The sequence below is a fragment of the Nothobranchius furzeri genome, chromosome 16 (assembly GCF_043380555.1).
Source record: "Nothobranchius furzeri strain GRZ-AD chromosome 16, NfurGRZ-RIMD1, whole genome shotgun sequence".
NCBI classification, from domain to species: domain Eukaryota; kingdom Metazoa; phylum Chordata; class Actinopteri; order Cyprinodontiformes; family Nothobranchiidae; genus Nothobranchius; species Nothobranchius furzeri.
The window spans coordinates 5,403,073-5,428,456 of record NC_091756.1 but is presented as its reverse complement, the minus strand read 5'-3'; the positions used below and the strand labels follow the sequence as shown (position 1 = coordinate 5,428,456).

Here is a 25,384-nt window from a genome sequence, read left to right as displayed (position 1 = left end):
CAGGTGAGATGGGATAGTAGATTTTCTGCTCCTTTTGGTGCCACTAATGGAGTAAAGCAAGGCGGGGTACTCTCTCCTTTGCTTTTCAACTTGTACATGGATGAACTGTCACGTGCAGAACTGGTTGTATGATTGGATCAAACCTAGTCAACCATCTTATGTATGCTGACGATCTTGTCGTCCTGAGTCCTAGTAGTGTGGGATTACAGGAACTGCTAGATATTTGCTCAAAGTTTGGGGTGGATTTTGACATCAATTACAATTCTAGTAAGAGTGTCATCATGACCTGTAGAACAAAAGTTGATAAAGGGTTACAGTTTCCCCAATTTGAATTATGTGGCAATGTTTTGCCTGTGGCACTTTATTAATGATGAATTGGCTGATGATGATATCGATCGGCAATGCCGTAGAATGTATGCACAGGCCAATATGTTAGTGCGTAGGTTTAGTATGTGCACTAATGCAGTTAAAAAGACACTCTTTAAAGTATCTCGTCTCGTCTTCCTCCGCTTATCCGGGTCCGGGTCGCGGGGGCAGCATCCCAATTAGGGAGCTCCAGGCCGTCCTCTCCCCGGCCTTGTCCACCAGCTCCTCCGGCAGGACCCCAAGGCGTTCCCGGACCAGATTGGAGATGTAACCTCTCCAACGTGTCCTGGGTCGACCCGGGGGCCTTCTGCCGGCAGGACATGCCCGAAACACCTCCCCGGGGAGGCGTCCAGGAGGCATCCTGACCAGATGCCCAAACCACCTCAACTGGCTCCTTTCGATCCGGAGGAGCAGCGGTTCTACTCCGAGTCCCTCCCGAATGTCCGAGCTCCTCACCCTATCTCTAAGGCTGAGCCCGGCCACCCTACGGAGGAAACTCATTTCGGCCGCTTGTATCCGCGATCTCGTTCTTTCGGTCATTACCCAAAGCTCATGACCATAGGTGAGGATTGGGACGTAGATCGACCGGTAAATCGAGAGCCTGGCTTTCTGGCTCAGCTCCCTCTTCCCCACGACAGATCGGCTCAGCGTCCGCATGACTGCAGACGCCGAACCAATCCGCCTGTCGATCTCCCGATCCCTCCTACCCTCACTCGTGAACAAAACCCCGAGATACTTAAACTCCTCCACTTGAGGTAGGACCTCTCCCCCGACCCGGAGGTGGCAAGCCACCCTTTTCCGGTCGAGAACCATGGTCTGAGATTTGGAGGTGCTGATCCTCATCCCATCCGCTTCACATTCGGCCGCGAACCTACCCAGCAAGAGCTGAAGGTCAGAGCTGGATGAAGCTAGGAGGACCACATCATCCGCAAAAAGCAGAGACGAGATTCTCCTGCCACCAAACTCGACACACTCCACACCACGGCTGCGTCTAGAAATTCTGTCCATAAAAGTGATGAACAGAACCGGTGACAAAGGGCAGCCCTGGCGGAGTCCAACCCTCACTGGGAACAGGTCCGACTTACTACCGGCTATGCGGACCAAACTCACGCTCCTCTGGTAAAGGGACTGAATGGCCCTTAACAGAAAGCCACCCACCCCATACTCCTGGAGCGTCCCCCACAGGGTGCCCCTGGGGACACGGTCATAAGCCTTCTCCAAATCCACAAAGCACATGTGGATTGGTTGGGCAAACTCCCATGCCCCCTCCATCACCCTTGCAAGGGTATAGAGCTGGTCCACAGTTCCACGGCCAGGACGAAAACCACATTGCTCCTCCTCTATCTGAGATTCAACTATCGATCGGACCCTCCTCTCCAGTACCTTGGCGTAGACCTTTCCAGGGAGGCTGAGGAGTGTGATCCCCCTATAGTTGGAACACACCCTCAGGTCACCCTTCTTAAAGATGGGGACCACCACCCCGGTCTGCCACTCCCTAGGAACTGCCCCCGATGACCACACAATGTTGTAGAGACGTGTCAACCATGACAGCCCTACAACATCCATAGCCTTGAGATACCCAGGACGAACCTCATCCGCCCCCGGGGCTCCGCCGCTGTGTAGTTGTTTGACTACCTCAGCAACTTCTGCCCCCGAGATCGGACAGTCCATCCCCAGGCCTCCCAGCTCTGGTTCCTCCTCGGAATGCGCATTGGTGGGATTGAGGAGCTCCTCAAAGTATTCCTTCCACCGTCCGACTATAGCCTCAGTTGACGTCAGCAGCTCCCCATCCCCACTGTAAACAGTGTGAGCGAGTTGCTGCCTTCCTCTCCTGAGGCGCCGGACAGTTTGCCAGAACCTCTTTGGAGCCGATCGATAGTCTTTAAAGTATACTGTACTCAATTATATACATCTCATTTGTGGTCTTCCTGTAAGCAAACAAGTCTTAGGCATCTCAAGGTAGCATATAATGATTGTCTTAGAATATTACTAAAGAGGCCTCGTTGGGAAAGTGCGAGTTGCTTGTTTGTCTCTTCTGGGATCAGTACATTCCACGCTATGTTGAGGAACTTGATGTTTAAGTTTATTTGTCGAGTTAATCAATGTGAAAATGATATTATTAAGTGCTTGGTTAATGTTGACTGTAGTACCACATGATATCAGTCTGAATTATGGCATTATTGGTATAGGTATTTATATTGACTTCCTTGTATTTTTGTCTTTTTTTTCCTATGTTTGTTTTTATTGTCTCTGGACCTTGAGTCTGTTAATAAAGTTGATACTACTACTACTGCAGCAGCCATAGAGTCATTCTGACTTGAGTGTGTCATTAAATCATCTTGGTCTGGAAGGTCGGTGCGCTTTCTGTCAGCAGCAAACAGATTACTGAGCGATTAAAATCCATTTCTGGGCTTCAAAGTCAGCAAATTGCTGATTAAACTCTGCGCCGAGTAAGAGGAGATTTTCAGTTTGTCCGATGTGAAGGACAGTACCGCTGCAGATGCTGATGCTAGTAGCATGGGCGCTAATGACTGTAAACTTCCTGGTTTTTCTCCTTCAAGCATAAACATGTTCCATCTTTGTTGAAACACCCTTCCTTCTGCATCAATCTTCCTGGACATTTTGAAATAATTTGTCGATAGTTATTTTCACTTGTTGCATTAAGTAAACACGAATTTGGATTAGAGCTGTAGCGAAGCGTCAATGACGTCGACAGCTTGGTTCTAAAGATTCGTCAACGTCAGATCCGGTAGTTGACGCACCACGCCCACTCGTTGCATCCCCAGGAGTTTGTAAATAGAGGAGGAATCAGCCTGTTTTTCCTCTAGTTCACCCTCTTCTCCGCCTTCACTAACATCTCCGCCAAATACCAAAGACCCGGAACAATGTCCGTCCGCTACTAGATTCCTTTCCTGTTTTGCCCGCCTTCATCTCCCAGCAATGGACAACAACTTCCGGGGTCAAATGCGTCTCCAGCCACCTCTCAGGCAGCAGCCTGCACTCTCAAGTTCTATACGTCACCAGAACATAACCAATAAAACGCAACACAATAAAAGCAGTGTTATACAAAATGGAAGGCCTGCAGTGTTTATTCTCTTACAGTAACAATTTATCAATTTTTTTGAGGAATTTGAGATTTTCTGGTTTTTATTACTTGTACAATAGAAAAATAATCGTTAGATTAATCGTCTAAATAGTCATTAGAATAGTCGACTATTCGATAAAATAATCGTCAGTGTGGCAACGAGGGCACTTGTCAGAATGACCCTCATGCCCTCCGGAGGAAAAAGTAATACTGAGGAGGCCGATGTCCAGTGGAGACCCAAGTGTATTTTATTTACATTTTACAAAATTAAAATCTAGGCAGCACAAATCCATGCCTGTCGCTCCATCCATCACCCTTCCAACAAACACAGAGCTGTATTTATAACAGATGTGATTAATTGGACCAATCCTATGTTTATCCTACAACCATAGAAAAAGCCTGTGTAATGGACTTGCTACATTACATTCCTCCCCTCCTCCTTTAAGGATATAATACCTCTAATCCTCATACATCTGCGAGAGAGAGTCAGCCACCGTGTTGGACTTCCCTGCCCAATAGCAGACAATGAACTCATATGGCTGCAGAGCTGAGTACCAACCAGCTAGTTTTGTGTTTCAGTCCTTCATCCTGTGAAGCCATTGCAGAGCACGATGATCAGTCTCCAAGCTGAAATGACGTCCCAACAGGTAGTATCTCAGTGACTCAACCATCCATTTCATTGCCAAGCACTCCTTCTCCACAGCTGAATATCTAGTTTCAAGGTCCAGCAATTTCCTACTCAGAAAGGCAACAGGTCTCCTCTCTCGATCCACTTCCTGCAACAAAACTCCATCCAAACCTACAACCGGACGCATCAGTTTGCATAAGTAAAGGTTTATCAAAATCAGGAGTCTGGACTACTGTATGTTCATTTATTGCCTCCTTAAGATCCATGAACGCATGGTCACATTCAGCCGTCCAATTTATCTTCCTTGGCGCCTCCACTTTAGTCAGGTCATGCAGCACGGCTGATCGATCTGCAAAGTGAGGGATGATTTTCCTATACCATTCCACCAACCCAAGAAAACTTTTCACTTTCTTCTTTGAGGTTGGGATTGGGAAGGAATGGCTCACCTCCATCTTCCCCACATGAGGTCTCAGTTTCCCATGACCTAAGATGAATCCAAGGTACTCCACCTGTCTTTGAGCCAGACAGCCTTTCTGCGGGTTGATAGTCAATCCAGCTGCCTTTATACACTGCAGAACTTCCTTCAGATGACAGATGTGCTCTTCCCAGCTTCTGCTGTATATCACCACATCATCTAGATATGCAGCGGCATAGTCTGAAACATCTCTCAGAACATCGTCCATTAACCTCTGAAAGGTGGCTGGTGCTCCTTGGAGTCCAAATGGCATCACACAAAACTGGTACATACCAAATGGTGTTCTGAAAGCCGTCAGCTCATGAGCCTCAGGAACCAGAGCAACTTGCCAATTACCCTTACTCACGTCTAAGGTGGAGATGTACTCAGCTTGTCCCACTCATTCCACCAGCTCGTCAATCCTGGGTATAGGGTACAGATCACACATTGAAACTGCATTCAGGTAATGAAAATCTATGCAAAATCGGAGTGAGCCATCCTTCGGTACCAGCACCAATGGACTGCACCATTCACTCCTGGACGTCTCAATAATACCCAATTCCAACATCACATGGATTTCGTTCTTCAGGCTCATCACCAGCCTCTCTGGAGCCCTGTAGCTCTTTCGGTGCGGAGCTGCTTCCTCCAACCGAATGTTGTGTTGCACCACGTCAGTGTATCCAGGGGTGTCTTTAAACAGTTCTGGGTCGATGAGCAGAGCCACCTCTTCCTGTTGAGTCACAGATAGGTGTGATATGTCTATGACAGATGACTCACCCAGTTGTCCTGGTATGAACTTCTCTGGTGTCATCCCCCACGGCACAAATCAGCAGCTGCGAAACCACGTCCTGACGAGACTGAAATTCTTTCAACAAGTTCACATGGAAGGTCTGATACTTTTTGGTTCTGTCAGGCATGAACAGTTCATAGGTGAGCTTACCCACTTTCCTGGTGATTCAGAAGGACCAAACCATTTAGCAAGGAGTTTGTTTTCAGAAGGGAAGGTGTAGGAGTACCTGTTGGCCTGGTGTGAAGCTTCTCTCCCTAGCCTTGTGGTCGTACCACCTCTTTTGGTTCTGCTGGGCCATCCTCAAGGACTTCTGTGCCAACGCCGTCATTTCCTCCAAGCGATGCCTCATCTTCACCACATAGGCCACCACGTTGTCTCCTGCAGATGTTGGATTTTCCCAGTAGTCTTTAAGCAGAGAGAGGATTATAAGACACCTTTCGTCAAACATTTTGACAGGTCTATTGTTCTTTGACCTTTCATTCCTATTGTTCATTTGACCCTTGACCTTGCCCCCCCTTCCTATCATTAATCAAATGGACAGGTGTATTGTTCAATCTTTGCCCCCCCTTCCGTATCATTAATCAAATGGACATGTGTATTGTTGATCGTCCAGATGGTTTAGACCCCCCACGCCGCATCATCAATGGCGTATTGTTGAACGTGTCCAGATGGTCTAGACCCCCCACGCCGCATCATCAATGGCGTATTGTTGAGCGTCCATGATATCCCACGTCATAGGCTAATGTGTGTAATGGTGTGTGGTTTCTTTTTGTGATAGCCCATCGGTTCCCACAGCCCCTCCCTTCTGAGTGTAATCCTATTGTGTTTAACTCTTTAAAAGCTCAGATCTGTCCGAATGGTGAAAAGCCGAGCTCTAAGAAAAAATGATGAACCACGAGGAGCTGAATGAAGCACCAGGCCGCGCTGAAGAGGTGCCTACAGACATGGCTCACTGACAGTGGATGAGTGCGGCCTAACTGTTGTGAATGACAGCCCCACACACTGTCAAGTACCTATGAAATGGTTGTACGTTTCCTCAAAGTTAAAGAATCTGTTTTTGTAGTAGCAGACAAGATGGTATGGTCTGCTAGCTCTTGAGTGAGTGGCAGAAGCTGAAGTCAATGCATGAACTTTTACAGCCTTTTGCTGAACACACACAAACTCTTCAGAGTGACACATTTGTCTATGTCATTAATACTCTCTTTGAGATGTTCACGTTGGATTTCGTATGTTCAGTCTTAAACTTTGTGTTTAAATGTGTTATTTACATGCAGCTCACTGACACTTTTTGACCAGAACTAAAACTATTGTGTAAAACTCTCTGTCCAGCAGCACATCAAATTAATGGCTGTAAGCACACACACACACACACACACACACACACACACACACACACACACACACACACACACACACATACACACACACACACACACACACACACACACTTCTCTAAGAAGTAAAAGGATTACATTCAAACATTTGTCTTTGACTAAACCATTCAAACATTTCTATCACTTCACAAAGCAATGGTTTACCATCCTAAACCATTTAGGGTCCTGTTGTAAACCACCCTACATACTCAAGCCTATAAGAACAAAAGTTGATCCTTACCTCTGCGTGATGCTTTTTAAGATCTGTTGAGCTTTTTTTTAAAGTTCATTCTAAACAATTTTGCACGGCCAGCGACTTCTGACAAAGCAAATGACTTCTTTTTTTTTTTTTTTTTTTTTTTTTTTTTTTTTTTTTTTTTTTTGCAGGTGACGGGAAGTTTTAAAACAAAGAACTGGCTGAACCAAATCGTCACGGCAACAACACACAAAAAGCAAATTACTTTTTTTTTTTGCAGGTGGGCTGAATTGAAAGAGTGGCGGGAAAGTTTTAAACAAAGTTCTGGTTCATTCTAACCAAGTCGGATTGTTCTGCAGGTGGGCTTGTTTGAAAGAGTGCCAGGAAGTTGGTCAACAAAGAACTGTTGAGCTTTCTTAAAGCTCATTCTAAACAAGTTGGCACAGTGATACTCACAAAGCAAATGACTTACTATTGTTTCAAAGAGCTATTTAGGTGAAAGCTTAACCATCGCCTCCTGCCTTTAGTGTCACATTTTGTTTTCACTGTCACACACACACACACACACACACTGTTGGTCTCTCTTCCGTTAGACCAAGCACGGGTACGGAGTAGATGGAGTTAAACACCTTTTAAGTTGACAGAACGAGGAGACAAATGATCAGAAGTCCATTCACTGTTTCACCGCTCATGAGGGGGAGAGTCTCTGCAGCAAGTCCCGCGACCTGCTCTTGCCAGATGCTTCGGACAGACTCTCGCCGTTCTGCTGAAAACGGCTGATTTTTATTGAAGATTACAGGAATGTTACATACGCAGTTTGCCATGTACATACGTCAATGATCATGACAGGTGAAAATAACAGCCTTGTTAGCGGACAGTTTCCTTGAGATTACCAGGAACATCCTGATATATTCATGACAGGAGAAGATACATTCACTGGTACCGAGAGGCACTGAGTGGAGATGGAATGTGCACACTCCTTTCCCTGGTGCAGGAAAAGATACACAGCTATTAATCTTTGTGTGAAGGCCTTGAGTATCTGAGCGAGTTTCCATAGCATAGATAATAAAATGAGCTTATAAGGTAAATATATATATATTGCCTTGTTAGGCAGGATCTAACATGTCACAAGAACTTGTAATTCTTAAGATAAGCAGAAACATCCTTGGTAACCTGGTACAAGAAGAGACTGCAATGTCTCACTCCCTTTTGGAGTTCCTGCAGCTGTTTTAAGAGCTTGTGCAGGACAGTATAACATGATCCCATAAAAAGAGTAGCATGTAAGAATGAATAATAAAAGAGCTTATATGAGAGTTACATATATTTTCAATCCCCCTTTTGAACTCTTTTAAGAGTTCAATAAAGATATAAGAAATCAAAACAATAACACCAAATTCCATCAAAAAGAATCCAATAAGCAAAGTTTTAAACACCAATACAAACAATCAATCAGATTACATTTTCTCATATCTCTAGCAGTAAACTAATACAAAAAACATGATCATACTTTCAACTGAACATGTTACAACATGTATGGATCGCATGCAACTCCATATGAGGGCGAAAAACCCTAATTATCATATGTTTATAGGGAAAATTCCCCCATGTCCCCCCATTTGTCATATCTCAATTTTGGGGCGAACACCTGTTGGCATAGAGTGTGCATGCCTAGGACATCAATGATCAACAAAAAATAAAACAAAACAAACAAAAAAATCATAAAAATGAACTGGTGAAGGGATGGTTACATAAATCACTGAACATTCTCACACTCTAACAACATCTTCTTCATCATGAGAGTCATCACTATCATCAGAGAGTTCCCCTCCCAAATAGATTTTAGGATTGGCTAGTAACAAGGGCATCTGGATAATTGGGTCAGCAGGTGGAGGAGAGATGGCAGTGGTGATCAATATGTGCATTCAGAATTGAGTTTGGGAATGCAATGAGTGTAAACATATATCTAATACTAAACAGGTAAATGAATAATAATATAAAATGAGTAGTGGGTATAAAATATAACCCTTGTAAAATAAATGAGGGTGTTAAATAGAACCCTTGTAGAATGTTCATAGGGTGGTTACTTCTTCCCCCTGTTGAGGTCCTTTCACTGGCTCCAGGCAGCTGCAGGGGGTGATGATGTCACGATTCTCGTCCTGCAGGATGTGGTGGCAGCTTGGCATGCTACTGCAGTCAGCTACTTCTCTTCCAGGTTAGGCTCCTCCCGTCCAGCCGGACAGCGTGTGATGTCCTCTCCGTGATCCTGTATGGCCCGGTCCACCTCGGTTCCGTCCACTTCCTTTTGGTGACTTTTAGCAGGACCCAGACGCCTGGCACCGAAGACGAAGCCTCTTCGTGTGTGTAGTTTTGGTCCAATGAAGGCTTTCTCGGCTTGTGCAGTCCTTGATCTCGGCAGATAGTTGGTAGGAAGATTCACACTCCGGCCGGACCAGAAGTTCCCCGGACCGATCGCCTAGGGATTAGAGGTTATGCACAAAAATGTCCTAGCTCTTACTGACCCTAGCCTCTGATACCTTCAACATCAGACACATACAGTTACGAACAGCAAGCGCAATTAAAGGTACAGTGACATCACGACATGGACACACACAGACACACAAACACATACACATGCACATACACAGAGAGAGAGGGAGAGAGTAAGAATGTGTGTGGGAGAAAGAAATGTGTGGGATCCATTTTGCCACCAGCATCTCCACCTGTGTCACAGAGAAAAAATTGCAAAGAAATTAAAACATAAAGCAAACAACAATAATTCAATGAGTATAAATGATCAAACTAAAATATACAACCATGCATGGGTTTTATAACAGTTCCAGCAACACTGGAGATGATGCCTTGTACAATGAATTCTTAAGATGTCCTTCATTAATTAGAGGTTATAACCAAATTGTTTCAGGATCCTGAATTTGAATTTGAATTGGTTAATTTACGCAGAATAGTCCAATGTCTTTGTTGATGTTTCTCAAGGCTCGGCCATGCCCATATAGATAAATAAACAAACAAACAAGACAAACACAGTCAAACACACGGTCCATACACGTCTCTGTGCCCTCACACACCAAGCAAATGTCAGACTGAAGCGAAAGTGTGAAATACTTAACCTAACGCTAAATCAGTGGAAAGAAAAAATAAGACCTAAAGCGTGTAATCAAATTAATCCAACAAAACTTCCCATAACTGCTGTTCTAAACTCACGTTGCGATGTGATCTCTCCAATTAGAAATTAGGACAATCACTTTACTATCAATTCAACCAAAAAGTTTCAGGTTGTCCCTTACCTAAACTACCTGTCTTTCTTACCTTCTTTCTTTCTTTCTTTCTTTCTTTTTTAGGAACACTACTCGCACAAGAAATCCTAAGAATTAATTCACTACTTAAGGTTAATTCATAAATAACGAAACTGCAGTTACAGGTTTGTTTGTGCATAGTGTTGGTAATCAGCAGTTTTTTTCCTTATCTCCTCATCTAGAAGTGTTTCTGTGCTACTCCTCCATCTATAACACAAGTTAGTATCATCCTTAAAGCATCTGAAATTAAGCTGCATTGCTAAATCAATAACGTGATTTGTGCTAAGAGATACTCCCCTATCCTCTTCCTTTTTCCAGTGGCGCTGAATGACAGATTTTAGATCAATTTAACTTTTTATCACTATTACATTTCATTTAATTAATTTTGCTTTTTCTCTCTTATTTTTGTCAATTTATTTATTTATGTTATTTACTTATTTATCATGCCATCCTGTGATGATAATCTTAAAGACTTTTTAGCCAATTGTCGTCAAAAAGGCCATTTAAAAATATTATGTTAAAGATTTCACAAGATAAAAATGTGAACATAATTTTTATCGAATGAGGGGTACAATTATTCACTATTTTTGTGACATTATTTTCTACGTTAGAACTTACAGCTGATAGAAAAATATAGGATCAGCTAGGTTTGGCTAGATCTGTTGGGAAACTCAACGGAGCTGAAACAACACTGTTGTCTCGGATGAGATGTTCCATGAATCATTTAGTCAGCTGGATGCCAAATTATTCATTTAATGTTTATTTTTATGCAATGAATGGAATGGGATGGAACGTTACTATAAACTATCCGGAAATTTGCGCATGTTTGCTCGAAGGAGAGAACTGTTGAAGCCTAAAGCGTTCTCCTAGACTTATAAATAGACACCGTTTCCTTAACTAATGAAGATAAGTGATGACGCCGATGAATGACTTTTTGAAAAGAAAATAAGGCTTTACTGCATGTCCGCTGCAGCTGAGAATCCTAAGACAATAAAGATTATATTGACGTCCAATGATGAGTTGGGCTGAAATCCAGGTTACTAATCCTATTATTTATTTATTTATTGATATTATTATTATCTTTTTTTAGGCTAACTTTCTCAGTTAACTATGTTCTACAGTAGTTTAGTGAATTTTCCACAGTTCTGACATTTCATCAATTCAACTGGTTGTTGCCAAAAAGCCTTGTTCATTACCTGACTGCAGCAAGCACTCTTTTACTGGGTGTAACCATAGGAAACAGTCTCTTTTGAGCCTCTCTTTGTAAGTCCAGGATGACCACCGTCATTGATTAAAGTTCACATGTTAGCACACATGCTCCCCCTTTTGTACTTTGTTTCATCAGCAGCAGGGCAAATAAGTTTCTGCCTCTTTGTCCATCTTGTAGTGCTCCCCGTCTTTATGTTATGAGTCACAGCTTTTGGTGAGGGCTTCCAGGTTCTCTTTGTATAGAAGTCAGAGCCAAACATTCTTTGCAGCTGGTTGTGACAGGCCCACCCAGTAAAGTTCATGCCTGCCACAATGCACAGCAAACGTTTTCCTTAAATATGTTGATTGAGTTAAAATGACAGAACTTTCTCTTTTACAAATCAAAATCAACGATGGTTTCTAATATTTAGTCGACTTTATTGACTCAAAGGTAAATCTAGACTATTTCCTATGCACAATTTTTCTGACTCGTCAAATCGGTTCTACACAGGTTTTAAACTTTAGGCACAATCTATCCCAAATGCAAGATCCCTCCTTTCATTTTTTATTTATCTATTTTATTTTGGGAAAATAACTACCAGTTTTTTACTCAAAACAGCCTAGTACAGTTTCTAGCCAGGTTACAGGAAATAATACTTAGTTTATCTGTTTTTTCATTATTCAGCGTCCCAAAATCCAGCCATTAACGTTAATGGTTCTTAAAGTTGAGGCAAGACAATTATTGGATTTTGTTTTATAGCAAGATTTAACAAATATTTTATTTCCTGACTGATTATTTGTTAATTTTATGGTTTTCATAAAGATGATCCTGAGAGGTTCAGAGCTGCTTTTCGCAGTACCCTGTGCTATTTTTAGACTGCGGGACTCCTGTGTGTAAAAGTGGGTGGAGTCAGGTCCCCAGGCTGAAACTCCAGTCATTCTCACTAAATCTGTCCGAGAGGAAGGATCTCCTGAATACCCTAACCAGAAGCCTTAAGGTACGTCCAAAACACCGAAAAATATCCTTTCTAAAGTCACAAATTGCTTAAAACTGCATGTTACACAGGAAAACTGTGAGAGCGAGGGAGTCCAGCTGACTCCACGGCCCATAATCAGACAAAATACTTCCTTTATAACCACAACCATACAACTTTTGTATTTTAAAGGATTTTCTTGTCCTCACACTAACGATAAATTCTTTTTCTATTGTTTCCACAGTCTCTCGAACTAAATAACCGTCTAGTAAAAACATGGACCGCACCCTGTTTCTCAAGCAGCTGCTCCCTCTATTAAAAACTGAGTCATTCAGAAGATCCAGCGAAAGCAGCTCATGCAAGAAGACACACATTCACTCATTCACAAGGCACAGAGACATTCTTTGTTTGTCACAGTCTCTTTTTATTATTATTATTATTTTTTTTAAGGTAAGTCAGTTCGTCACTTATTTATTCTCTCTCTATATATATATAATATTTTAAGCACAGAATTTATTTAACACTGCACTGGTTATTTTCAGAATTTAATGCTTACTATGCTTTTAAGCAGGCCTTATGTAACATTAGAGCAAATCCAATTGCAATTTTTTTGAGAGCGCTCTGAGGAATAGTTTATATATTTATTTTCTGCAGATCTGTTTTGATTTTACTGTTTAGCAGCTATATGACTATATTTCTAAAATAAAGCTGTCATTTACATCCTTACTTGCGTTTCTTGGTGGTTTTTTCCCTTTTTTCATCTCCAGGTCACTTAACCCCCAGATCGGGGTCACTCACATGCTGCCCCACACACAAATGATTATCACGCTTCTACACTACATATGTATATATATGTATACACATATACATACATACACACATACATATGCATATGTTACTTTAAAAACCTTTTATTTATTAACTTATGGTGTTCTGTTCAAAGACTGATCAGAACAGGGTTGCAGAATTTGAATTTTGCGTAGCTCCAAACATTAATTTTTAGCACTGCAGTGTAATTTACATATACGAGTTGCAACTTTTTAAAGCTCTTATTATCTTATTTATTTATTTTCTGGTACCGCATCAGGCCTTCACACACACACACACACGGAGCTCCCAAAACTCTGCTCTGCATTCTGCACTCTCCTAGTGCTGCACTTTCAATCCAGAGCCGTAAGCAGCCTCTTGCTGCGCCTCACACACACAGGCTGAACTCAGCTTACACACACAGTGAAGCTTGTCTACAGCTGTGCCTTTTTTCTCTCGATTCTGCAGCCTTCACTTCCCAAATCTTTCTCCAGTTACCTCTACTGTTAACATCTACCCCTTTTTTCTTCATCGCCTCTTCCGCTGACTTTCTCAATAAAACCTTATTTCTCGTGGCTTCAACTGGGCTGCTTGTCATATTTAAACATTGCTCATTTTATGCAAAAACAGCCAAAAGCACGCAGAAATAGCCAAAAGCACTGCTCTCTTCACACAGAAGCAGTCAAAACATTTATCATCTTATGCAAAAACAGTTACCTCAGAACATTTTTCTCATCTCATGCAAAAGGTCCTTGACCTTAAAAATCCAGGGAGCTCTCTTTTAGCCTCCCCTTCCCTTAACACAAAAAACCAGGTCCTTGACCTTAAAATCCAGGGAGCTCTCTTTTAGCCTCCCCTTCCCTTAACACAAAAAACCAGGTCCTTGACCTGTGGACTTTTAGGGTTCCCACACCTATGGATCCAGCCAAGCTTTATATAACCTTGTTATATATTCTATCCGCTCGTCAGCAAATAGTGTGGTCAGCCACGACCTGGAAATGGAACTTTAGGGCTCCTCAGCCCTGGGTCACCATCCCTTCATCTGTACTATTTCCTTTTCTCATTTACTCATTAAACCATTACAAAAAAATCCTCATTTCATTTCACCACTAAACCATTACAAAAAAAATCTCTTATTCTCCTGCACTTGTCTCCACTTTCTTCTCCAACTATTATTTTAGGACCTCAGCTACTATGATTCTGGACACAAAGGCTTTGGATAAATCCAATGAGCAGATTTTAGATAATAGGCTCTGCTCACCTTGTTTTCCACCGCGGTGTTCTGTGCCAAGATCGTTCACTGGGTCGGTTGGTCAAATTGTCCTCCAAAAACTCCTTTTTCTTCAAAAAGAAAAAATCCTGTTCGTGACGCCAAATTTGTTGGTCTCTCTTCCGTTAGACCAAGCACGGGTACGGAGTAGATGGAGTTAAACACCTTTTAAGTTGACAGAACGAGGAGACAAATGATCAGAAGTCCATTCACTGTTTCACCGCTCATGAGGGGGAGAGTCTCTGCAGCAAGTCCCGCGACCTGCTCTTGCCAGATGCTTCGGACAGACTCTCGCCGTTCTGCTGAAAACGGCTGATTTTTATTGAAGATTACAGGAATGTTACATACGCAGTTTGCCATGTACATACGTCAATGATCATGACAGGTGAAAATAACAGCCTTGTTAGCGGACAGTTTCCTTGAGATTACCAGGAACATCCTGATATATTCATGACAGGAGAAGATACATTCACTGGTACCGAGAGGCACTGAGTGGAGATGGAATGTGCACACTCCTTTCCCTGGTGCAGGAAAAGATACACAGCTATTAATCTTTGTGTGAAGGCCTTGAGTATCTGAGCGAGTTTCCATAGCATAGATAATAAAATGAGCTTATAAGGTAAATATATATATATTGCCTTGTTAGGCAGGATCTAACATGTCACAAGAACTTGTAATTCTTAAGATAAGCAGAAACATCCTTGGTAACCTGGTACAAGAAGAGACTGCAATGTCTCACTCCCTTTTGGAGTTCCTGCAGCTGTTTTAAGAGCTTGTGCAGGACAGTATAACATGATCCCATAAAAAGAGTAGCATGTAAGAATGAATAATAAAAGAGCTTATATGAGAGTTACATATATTTTCAACACACACACACACACACACACACACACACACACACACACACACACACACACACACACACACACATTGCTTCCTGCCTCAGAGAAAAGATTTGATCCATTTTGTAGGACCTATAACAGCTGAAATAAATAAAAAGCTGTTTATGAGGTTTGTTTTTTGGGAGGGGTGGATTAGTAAAGTCTCAGAGCAGACGTACCTCTGGTCAAACCTTTAATGTCATACCTCCCAGAATAGTTAAACTAAGGCACATGCATGCCGTAAACGGATTTACACACGAGTGAAAGAGCTGCTACATTTTAACCAAAACATGAGCGAAGAATAAGAATAAGAAGAAGAAGCGATGGATACGTGTTTTGAATATAGCCTTCCTCTGCTAAAAACAACGTTCGAATTGAGACATGATGAGATTTCAGGAAGAAATGTCCGGTATTATTTTTTGGATCGTAAAGGTTTTTTTATTTCTGCTCCAGGGAGTTTTGACGAAGCAATGGATACGAGCACACACACACACACACACACACACACACACACACACACACACACACGCACACACACACACACACACACACACACACACACACACACACACACACACACACACAACTCTAAACAACCATTCATACATTTGTCTACCTATACAACAAAGCAAATGACTCTGTATTGTTTATAAACATTTTTTTTTTCGACCAATCGCAACCGTTTTCTATTCAAGATTTTTTTTAAACAGCTGTATAAAATGTAAAAGCGCATTTTCGGAGTCGTGATTTGAGGTGTAACAAGCTAAGATGACGGGTAAGTTTTTAACTCAAGACGCAAATCTTTTTTTTATCTTTCTGGTTTAACATCTTTATTTTCAGACGCTATTGTCATATCGGACGGCGAGTGGGAAGAAATTCCTATTGAGGAATTAACTTGTAAGACACCGGTCCCCCTGGATGATTTGTCTAAAATTAATCGCGCGGTCGAGAATCTGAGTGAGTGGATTTTATAAATATATACGTAACGTTCTTTTCTTCAACTGAGAAATATCTCATTTTACAGAAAAGGAGGGGGTTCAACCTTACCCCGGAAGTGATAACTTTTACCCAACCACGCCTCCATCCACCAGCCGAACCGTCTTACATTCGTATCAGCCCAGCCATACCGTCAGATCACACGGGAATGCGAGCGTGAAAGCTGTTCGTTACAGGACCGTCACGCCGCAGACGATCCTCGAAGCTGGTAAGTGATTACAAAATAGCGATTAATAAGTCAGAGATGTGTCGTTCATATTTATCGTTTTTATTCTTCAGAGCAACGTCCGACGGCCTACGCACCCCCAATATCTCAGCCCCCACCACCTCCAGCCCCTTCTCATGCGCGGACGGATGGTAACGATAAAAAAACAACTGATTAATAAGTCAAAGATGACTCGTACACATTTACCGTTGTTTTTTTATCCTTTCAGAACAACATTCGACTGCCGCTTCAATATCTCCGCCCACACCTCCTCCATCTCCTCCTCCTCCTCCTCCTCCCCCTTCTCCTGCACAGGGTAAGAGATATATAAAAAGGTGGTTATTTACTTCAAAGATGATTCGTTCATATTTTTTCATTATTTTTATTCTTTCAGAACAATCCGACAGCGACTCTGAAACCGCTGAACGTGGTCCTGAGCAGCCAGCCGGTAAGCTGTTTCACAAAAAGCTCCGCATAGTATATTAAATTTGAAGTAAAAAAGATGTTTTTTATCCTTTCAGATGAAGAGGAAGAGAACGCACCACCTCCTGCACCTGTACAGAGTAAGTTAAATTTTATATATAATTTATTAAAAGCTCGTTCATTTTATTTATTTTTATTTATTTTTTTCATCAGAAAAACGACTGAAGAAAAAGAAAAACATCCGTCTTTCACCACTTCAGAGATTAAACAGGATGAAAATGGCCTACTTATTGCTGCAGGTCAACTCAGGCCTGGTCGAAGTGGTCCAACAAGTGCTGGCTCTGTAAAAGGAGGACGCAGATTTTTTTCTTCATTTTTAGTAGGTTATTAATGTCTTTTGTATCATGAGTGAAAATTGGTTTGACGACCTTTCAGATTTGTTTGAAGTAGATGGTGAATTAAATGTAGATTTGTTAGATCGAATTTTAGCCAGCCAAAATCCCTCAGATGAGGCCGATAATTTGGTGTTAAATGACTGGTTTGATTTAAGCGGACTGAGTGAAGTAGATGAATTAGCTTCAGATAGTGAGATCTTAGCATCCCAAGCCGTTTCAAACGAGGTCGATCAAATTCTAGCAAATTCAGATTCGCCTTCATCAGAAGCAATAAACGAAATATTGAGACAAATAGAACACCAGCAGCACGTAAACGAGGTCGATCAAATTCTAGCAAATTCAGATTCGCCTTCATCAGAAGCAATAAACGAAATTTTGAGACAAATAGAACACCAGCAGCGCGTAAACGAGATCGATCAAATTCTAGCAAATTCAGATGAGCCTTCATCAGAAGCAATAAACGAAATATTGAGACAAATAGAACACCGGCAGATCGGAGGGAGCGTAAACGCAGCTTTTAACCAGCGTGAAATTAGGGAGAGAGTGTCTTTTCAAGCAATCAACGACCCAGCCGAGTTTTATATTAATCTGATGGAAATATTAAACAGGTTTGCTGAAAGAGGAAGCCAGATCGCGCGTCCCAACGATAGAGTCCAGTTTGAAATTAATAATTTACACACGACACACCATGTTAATTTTAATTATGACGGATCAAATATGTTAAATCAGCTTCAGTATTTACTGGATCTGTTAGTCCAATCAAATGAAGCATTAGAGGCTGACAACGAATTTAATTTCAGACTGCAAGTGATAAATAATCCGTCCGGCGGTGGGAAACGAAAAATCGAAACCATTCTGGATCACGAATTAGTCAATAAAAAACGAAACCATCTCATTTGTCCTCCAGAGGCCAATCAGCCGTTGTGTTTTGCGCTAAGCATAGCCGGCCTGTTAAATCCCTCAGCGAGAGATACAGAATTAATGAATGTGGCTAAAAATATTCATCAACAGGCAGGGCTTCAGGAGCAATCAATCGTTTCATTTAGCGACGTGATTCGATTTGAAAATATTGTTCAAAGAAAAATAATCATTTTTTACAGATCCGACAGAATCATTTCTAAATTTGAAACAGATTTTAGCGATCGAACAAATCCGTTGTTCATTTTGCTACTCAATCAACATTATTACGGCATAAAAAATATTAAAGGTTTCTTAGGAGCCAAATATTTTTGTTCATGGTGCTTTTCCGCTTATAATAACATAAACGGACATCACTGTAAATGGTTCTGTCGCGTGTGTAATACCGATTTATGCAAACGAACAGAAACGTCTCTCATCACATGTTCTGATTGTAATCGAATATGCCAAAATGTAATATGTTTTCAAACTCACAAAACACCTGTTTTCAGGCCTCAAGCAAACAGGTTAGTTTCTCCTTGCGAAATGTTTAAAAAATGCACCATTTGTAAACAAACTTATTACATCGCCATGGGTGGAAATGGTTCACAGCACGTTTGCTCAGCGACCAAATGCATCGTTTGCAAACAGTCGGTGGTCACGGACGATCATCGCTGCTTTATTCAGCTTGAAAAAAAAGATGACGGTTTAACGGAAAAGGTTATTTATTACGACACTGAAACGTTTACGGATCAGAACGGTGTGCATACACCTTTTTTAATCTGTGCAAAATCCGATTCAGGCGACGTTTGGGAGAAATTTGGTTTAGATTGCATTAAAGATTTTATTATGCAGATGCGTCGTCCTAAATTCAGCAATTATACATTTGTTGCACACAATGCGCGTGGATTTGATGCTTATATAATTTTGAGCGCTATGTGTCAATTAAAAATTGTTCCCAAAAATATACTCATGCAAGGCTGTAAAATCCTGAGTTTTCACGATCCAGACTTTGGGTTGAGATTCATTGATTCCTTAAGTTTTCTCATGATGAAATTAGCCAACCTTCCAGCTGCTTTGGGCTTTACAGATAAAACTAAAGGTTATTTTCCTCACAGATTTTCATCGCTTGAACATCTGAATTATAAAGGACCTTACCCAGATGTCAGCCATTATGGGTTTGAACAAATGTCTCCGGAGCATAAAAAAATATTTTTAGAATGGTACACCGATGTGTCTAAACAGCAGCTGTTTGATTTCAGAAAGGAGGCCGTGTTTTATTGTAGAAACGATGTGGAAATTCTGCGTAAAGCATGCGGTATTTTCAGAGAGGAGTTTTTTAATGAAACAGGTATCGACCCGCTGAAATCTGTCACGATCGCTTCAGCTTGCATGCGCGTGTTTAGATCAAAATTCCTAAAACCAGACACATTGGCCATTCCTTGTCCGCTCGGTTATCGACCGCAACAAAAACCATTTTCAAGTTCAAGCATCGTGTGGTTGGAATGGGTTTCACACAGTCAAAATGTAGACATTCAACACGCTTTAACGCCTTTGGGGGAGTATAAAGTGGGAGATTTTTATCTCGACGGATATGCTGTGATTTCAGGCGTCGAACAAGGGTTTGAGTATATGGGTTGTTTTTTCCACGGCTGTCCAAAATGTTTCTTACAGTCATCCATATGTCCTCTGAGAAAAATCACTTTTGGTGAAATTTATGACAAAACCGTCGAAAAGCTTCAGTCGTTGGAAACTGTGCATCGATTAAAAATGAATGTCATTTGGGAACATGATTGGCAGGAGATGGTAAAAACTGATCCGGACGTGAAACAGTTTGTCTCAAGATTTGACCCCCCGCCCGCTCCTCTTTTACCTCGTGAAGCCCTGTATGGTGGCAGAACTTGTCCGGTTCGGCTGAGGCATTCTGCTCAGAGCGGTGAAAAAATCCACTGTGTGGATTTTACGAGCCTGTACCCTTATGTAAATGCCACACAGGCTTACCCCATAGGCCATCCCAAAATTCATGTTAAAAATTTCAGAGATCCGAGTCACTATTTTGGCTTGATTAAAGCTGTCGTTTTGCCACCCAGAAAACTGTTTTTCCCTGTTCTGCCTTTTAAAACATCCAAAGGTAAACTCGTTTTTACACTGTGTCGCACATGCGCTGAAATGAATAATCAATCTGATTCTTGTTCACACAGCGCGTCTCAACGTGCTTTGACGGGCGTTTGGGTGAGTGTAGAGCTCAATTACGCTTTGGATTCAGGTTACAGTCTGGTGAAAATGATTGAAGTCTGGGATTTTGAGAAAAGCAGTAAAGATGTGTTCGCGGGTTACATTAACACGTTTTTGAAGCAGAAACAACAAGCGTCTGGTTTTCCTGAAGGATTGATTGATGATGAGTCGAAAAGAAAATACATTCAGGACTACCAACTTCGTCAGGGAATACTATTAGATGCGTCCAAGATTCAGCACAATCCTGCTAAGCGTGCCATTTCAAAATTATGTCTCAATTCACTCTGGGGAAAGTTTGGCCAAAGAGATGATCTTGTACAAACCACATTTGTTCAAAAACCTGATGAATTTTTTGACATTCTGTTTTCAGGGAGATACAATGTTAAATTCTTCAGTTTTCTCACTTCAGGAGCTGTTCTGGTGCAACACAGTTTGGCAGAAAAATGCCTAACGACTCCTGGCAGAAGCAACAACATTTTTATAGCTGCATTCACCACAACTTATGCCAGATTGAAATTATTAAATGCGTTGAACAAACTGGGAAATCGCGTCATTTATTACGATACAGATTCTATAATTTATTCTGTCAAAGAGAATGAGTGTGTTTTACCAACAGGACCGCTGCTGGGGGATCTAACTGACGAACTTGGAGGTGATTCCATCACGGAATTTTCATCAGCCGGTCCAAAAACGTATGCTTACAAAACCCGGGACCGCCAGCAGGTGGTGATAAAGGCTAAGGGTATCACACAGTCATTCATTTCATCTGATCACATCAATTTTGACAGCTTAGCGCTGCTGGTTGAGGGGTACGTGGCTGGAGAAAGGGGAAGATTTTTGCAAACTCAACAGGATGTCATCAAGAGGGATAAAAAAGGTCTCACTCTCGCGAATGTTTCATTTGTGAAAAGGTTTCGTGTGATTTTTGATAAGCGGAGGTTATTTGCTGACGGCTGTACAGAACCATTTGGGTATTAAAAATGGAAACTGATTTTGACGCTAGACTAAAGTCTCCATTCAGTGTACAAATTGCTGGTCCGTCAGGCTGTGGAAAAACCTTTTTTGTAAAAAGTATTTTGGAAAATTGTATGCAATGTTTAACTGAAATGCCAAAAAACATTGTGTGGTTTTTTACATCTTATCAACCTATGTATGATGATCTTTGTAATAAAAGTATTCGATTCGTTCAAGGTCTCCCGCTTTCATTCGAGGATGATGATTTATTTCCATCGGGTCAAAACCACTTGGTGATCTTGGATGACATGATGTCTCAAACCTCCAGCCATCCTGGAGTGCTAAAATTATTTACCCAGCTGAGACATCACAGAAATATGAGCGTCATTTTAATCACTCAAAATGTTTTTCATCAAGGAAAACATAGTCGTTCCATCAGCTTAAACACCAATTATTTGATTTTGTTTAAAAACCCTCGAGACAAATTGCAAATTAATGTTTTAGCAAATCAAATATATCCTAACCAAAAAAGATATTTCATGGAGAGTTTTCAAGACGCTACGTCAGAACCGTACGGTTATTTAATTGTGGATTTAAAAGCGGAAACGCCAGACTCTTTCCGTCTCCGTACGGGTTTACTTCCGGATCAACTCACCGCGGTGTATTTGTCTAAAACAGAGCCATGTCAGCCCGTATAAAACGCAACGCCAAGATTCTACGTGCTTTGTCACGTATGAAACCTCGCCAACGTCAGGAGTTTTTAAAAGGGTGCTCCGATGACGTTCTGAAGGCTTTATGCGAAATAGCTTTAAACGTGATCAAAGGAAATATACGTCTATCGCCGCGACAATTTCGAAAGTTGTCTAAAAGCAAAGAATTGCTCAGACAGTTGACTCATAACAAAACTAGCCTTTTTAAAAAAAAGAAGCTTTTAGTCGGTCAGAAAGGCGGATTTCTACCCATACTCTTAGCAGCCGCTGCGCCTCTGATCGGCGAACTGATAGGTGGCTTAATAAGTAAATAAACGATGGCTTCTCAAAAAATGTTTATGGTGACCCCCCAACAATTACGTCAGCTTGTTAAACCTACGATACGGGACGTGGCTGAAGAGAATCTTGACTCTGAAATGAAATTAATTATGCAGGAGACGGGATTAACGCCGTATGAGAAAATTAAAAAATACAATGCGCTGTTACAGCGTTATCTGAAGTTGATGAGAGCCGGTCTACACGAAAGTGCACCTCCCACTGAACCGCCCACTGTGACGGCTGAGCCTACGTCAGCTGTAGAAACAGCGGCTGACACACTCATTAATGAAACGCTACAGAATCTTCCTGTACGCGGAAGAAAAAACGCCGAGTACCTGCTGAAAATGACACGATTAAACTGGACTCCGACGGGGGAATTTAAATATAAAGGCGATGTGCAGAAAGGATCACACATCCTTGACTTGATTAAAAGCATCAGCAACCCGTTAAAAAAACATACACAATCAGAACCGACGGGTTGGACTCCTTTCCTAAAAACTCTAGTAGAAAAAAATGTACCCTTATCTATCGTGTCCAATCCGCTAGCGAAACGTCAGATTACGCAACTCAGGAACGGAGGGGTTGTACTTCCGGATTCTGAAGACGTTTTGAAGAAAAAAAAGAAAAAACCGAGGAGAAATATCATTTTATCACCAAGCTGGAGCGATGTCCCCACTTTGAAGAAATGGATCAGCTTTACACCTTAACTCTCTTGTTTGTTCAATAAAACTTTATTCAAAACAAATTTCACAGTCCGTGACATTCTTTAAACATTTCAAGAGTACAATTCACCTGTGTGTAGTAAACATCATGACGTTTGATGCAATTTGAAAATTTTTTAACAAAATGATAAACCATAGCATCATTTTTATCTACATTTTTATGATATTTAGACATAATTTGTTTCAGAGAAAGTCCACAAGCCTTATGACACAGGAAAAAAACACAATGCTGGCCACAACGGTCGGATGCAAAACTCTGTAGCTGACGATCCTGATATTGTATTCGTGAACAACGTTCTGTTAGAAAATTCAGGATGTTTTCAGGGTAATATTTAAATTCAGGCGATAGACCGTAAGAGTCAAAAAATGTTCCGAGGCCATTTTGTTCCACAGCTAGCGCCAACCAGTGTTCACCGGGTAAATGGACAGGATGAGTGTTTACCACAAAGTAGGTTGGTAGTCGAATGTTTTTTGGGACGGCAGACAGCTGATCAGACGCGTACACGCCACCAAAATAATCTCCCAGCAGGTTCGATAATATGCCGTCCAATTCGTGATTATCCATTAATAATAATCCACCAATACCTCTCTCTTTGAGTTTATCTCCAGAATGGAGTCGTAACACGCATACACAATGAGTGTAGCCGTGGCTCTCAGAGGTTCTCCAAAGCGCATCTCCATCCTCAGGTTGCCGGTGGAAACGGTTGAAAGCGCCTCCGAGTCATCCGCTGTGTTCAGATTAAAGGCAAAGAGTGTATACCCCTGTTGATATTCCAACCTATTAATCGATAGAGGCAAATCTTTCAATTGTCTTGAAGTGGCTGTAAACAGATTATAAAATTCTCTGACCGATGTTCCCTGGTAAAAAGTAGGTTGAAAGGCTTTCGATGGAATCTGTTTTCCGTCTCTGGACAACGCCAGATATTCCACATTCATGTGGCGAAAATTAAAAGGCGAAAGATCTCGACGTCCTGTGTAAGCTTCGTGATCCACTAATCCTAAGACGATATATTTAGGAATGGCGCCGAGAAAGAGGTTCTCCAGATTACATATCCTCGAATTTTGTGGAATGGAATAAGTTTTGACGGTCACGCGTGAGAGCGGGTACATGGCGTTTGCTTTTAGTAAAGCAGACTCGTGACCCAAACGTACGGCGGGTGAAATATTAACTTTCTTCACAAAAAGCGATGCACCCAGGAGTTTCAGCTTGTAGGTGGAATCACGCGCCCCCATCAGACAAAACGCATCACACGCGCGTGTCAGTTTAATTCTGAGATCGACGGAATTTAAAAGAAGTCTTTCACAGAAAAATATATCAGAATGCAGGGGTCCTATCAGATCCACTTCTCTGGAGTTTTCTGTAAAAGTCGCTCGTTGATTAAGGCCTAAATTGCGTCCGTTAATTACAACGGTGGAATCGTGCGCGCCTGCGGTGTCTTTGAAGAACAATCCCGCGCTGAATTGAGAATTCAAACTCGCTTCAGAAAAGTTCAGCAGGGTTTCGATGATCGCTCTGTAGGGGTGCGTGGCGCTGGACTGTGAAATCAGACGATCGCCGAGAACCACGTCACATTGTGAGAAAATCGTGTTTATCGGGTAATTAATCAGACCGGTGGCAGCACCATCATCTAGCGGGCTCCCGTCATCGTTTGTAATTTTCACCCGCAAAAATAGAAGAGTGTCGTTTAAATCCAAATATTTTTCTCCATCTCCGGGGACAAAAAATTCTACAGGCCCGCCGTCCGTCAGGGCCGCTATGGGTAAAATTTCGCTGTAGATCTTATCTTCGATAGACAACTGAGTCATGGGTACGGTGAAGAGATCCAGTTCACTCAGCGTACATTCTGACGATTTGCTGTGGAGCAGTGACATGATTAAAAAATATCAGAGCCCGTCTGGCGAGACTTCTTCCTCTTTTGCTTGCGTTTTGTAACTGGAGGTTTGATGCGTCGGTCGCTTCGTGATGTAGATGTCTTTAAACGCATGCCGGGGGGTCTTTTGCGAACACGCCTCGACAGAACCATGAGGCCTGACCCCTCTTGGGCATTAGGGTCATTGATTTTACCGACGGCTCTCGTCAACACATCTGACACGATTCCTGTAGCGGCCTTTTTGAGATGCGGTTTAGCCAGAGCAAATCCTTTTTTAACAAAAGGTGATATGAATCGAAACAATCTTGAAAATATCGATCCAAAGCCACGTCCGT

The 25,384-nt window shown here is 41.9% G+C and overlaps 3 long non-coding RNA genes across 3 annotated transcripts; 2 read left to right on the top strand and 1 right to left on the bottom strand.

The window, feature by feature from the left end:
* The first annotated feature begins 5,674 nt into the window (after positions 1-5,674).
* Positions 5,675-6,645, top strand: LOC139063457 (uncharacterized). The gene is made up of 2 exons (XR_011516801.1): positions 5,675-6,077; positions 6,165-6,645. It is a non-coding gene; the product is annotated as an uncharacterized lncRNA (long non-coding RNA).
* Positions 6,646-7,564: 919 nt separating this feature from the next.
* On the bottom strand, positions 7,565-15,302 carry LOC139063456 (uncharacterized). Its single transcript, XR_011516800.1, has 2 exons — positions 13,996-15,302; positions 7,565-13,929 (listed from the first exon to the last, which is right to left on the bottom strand). It is a non-coding gene; the product is annotated as an uncharacterized lncRNA (long non-coding RNA).
* Positions 12,250-13,091, top strand: LOC139063455 (uncharacterized). Its single transcript, XR_011516799.1, has 2 exons — positions 12,250-12,389; positions 12,610-13,091. It is a non-coding gene; the product is annotated as an uncharacterized lncRNA (long non-coding RNA).
* Positions 15,303-25,384: the final 10,082 nt, after the last annotated feature.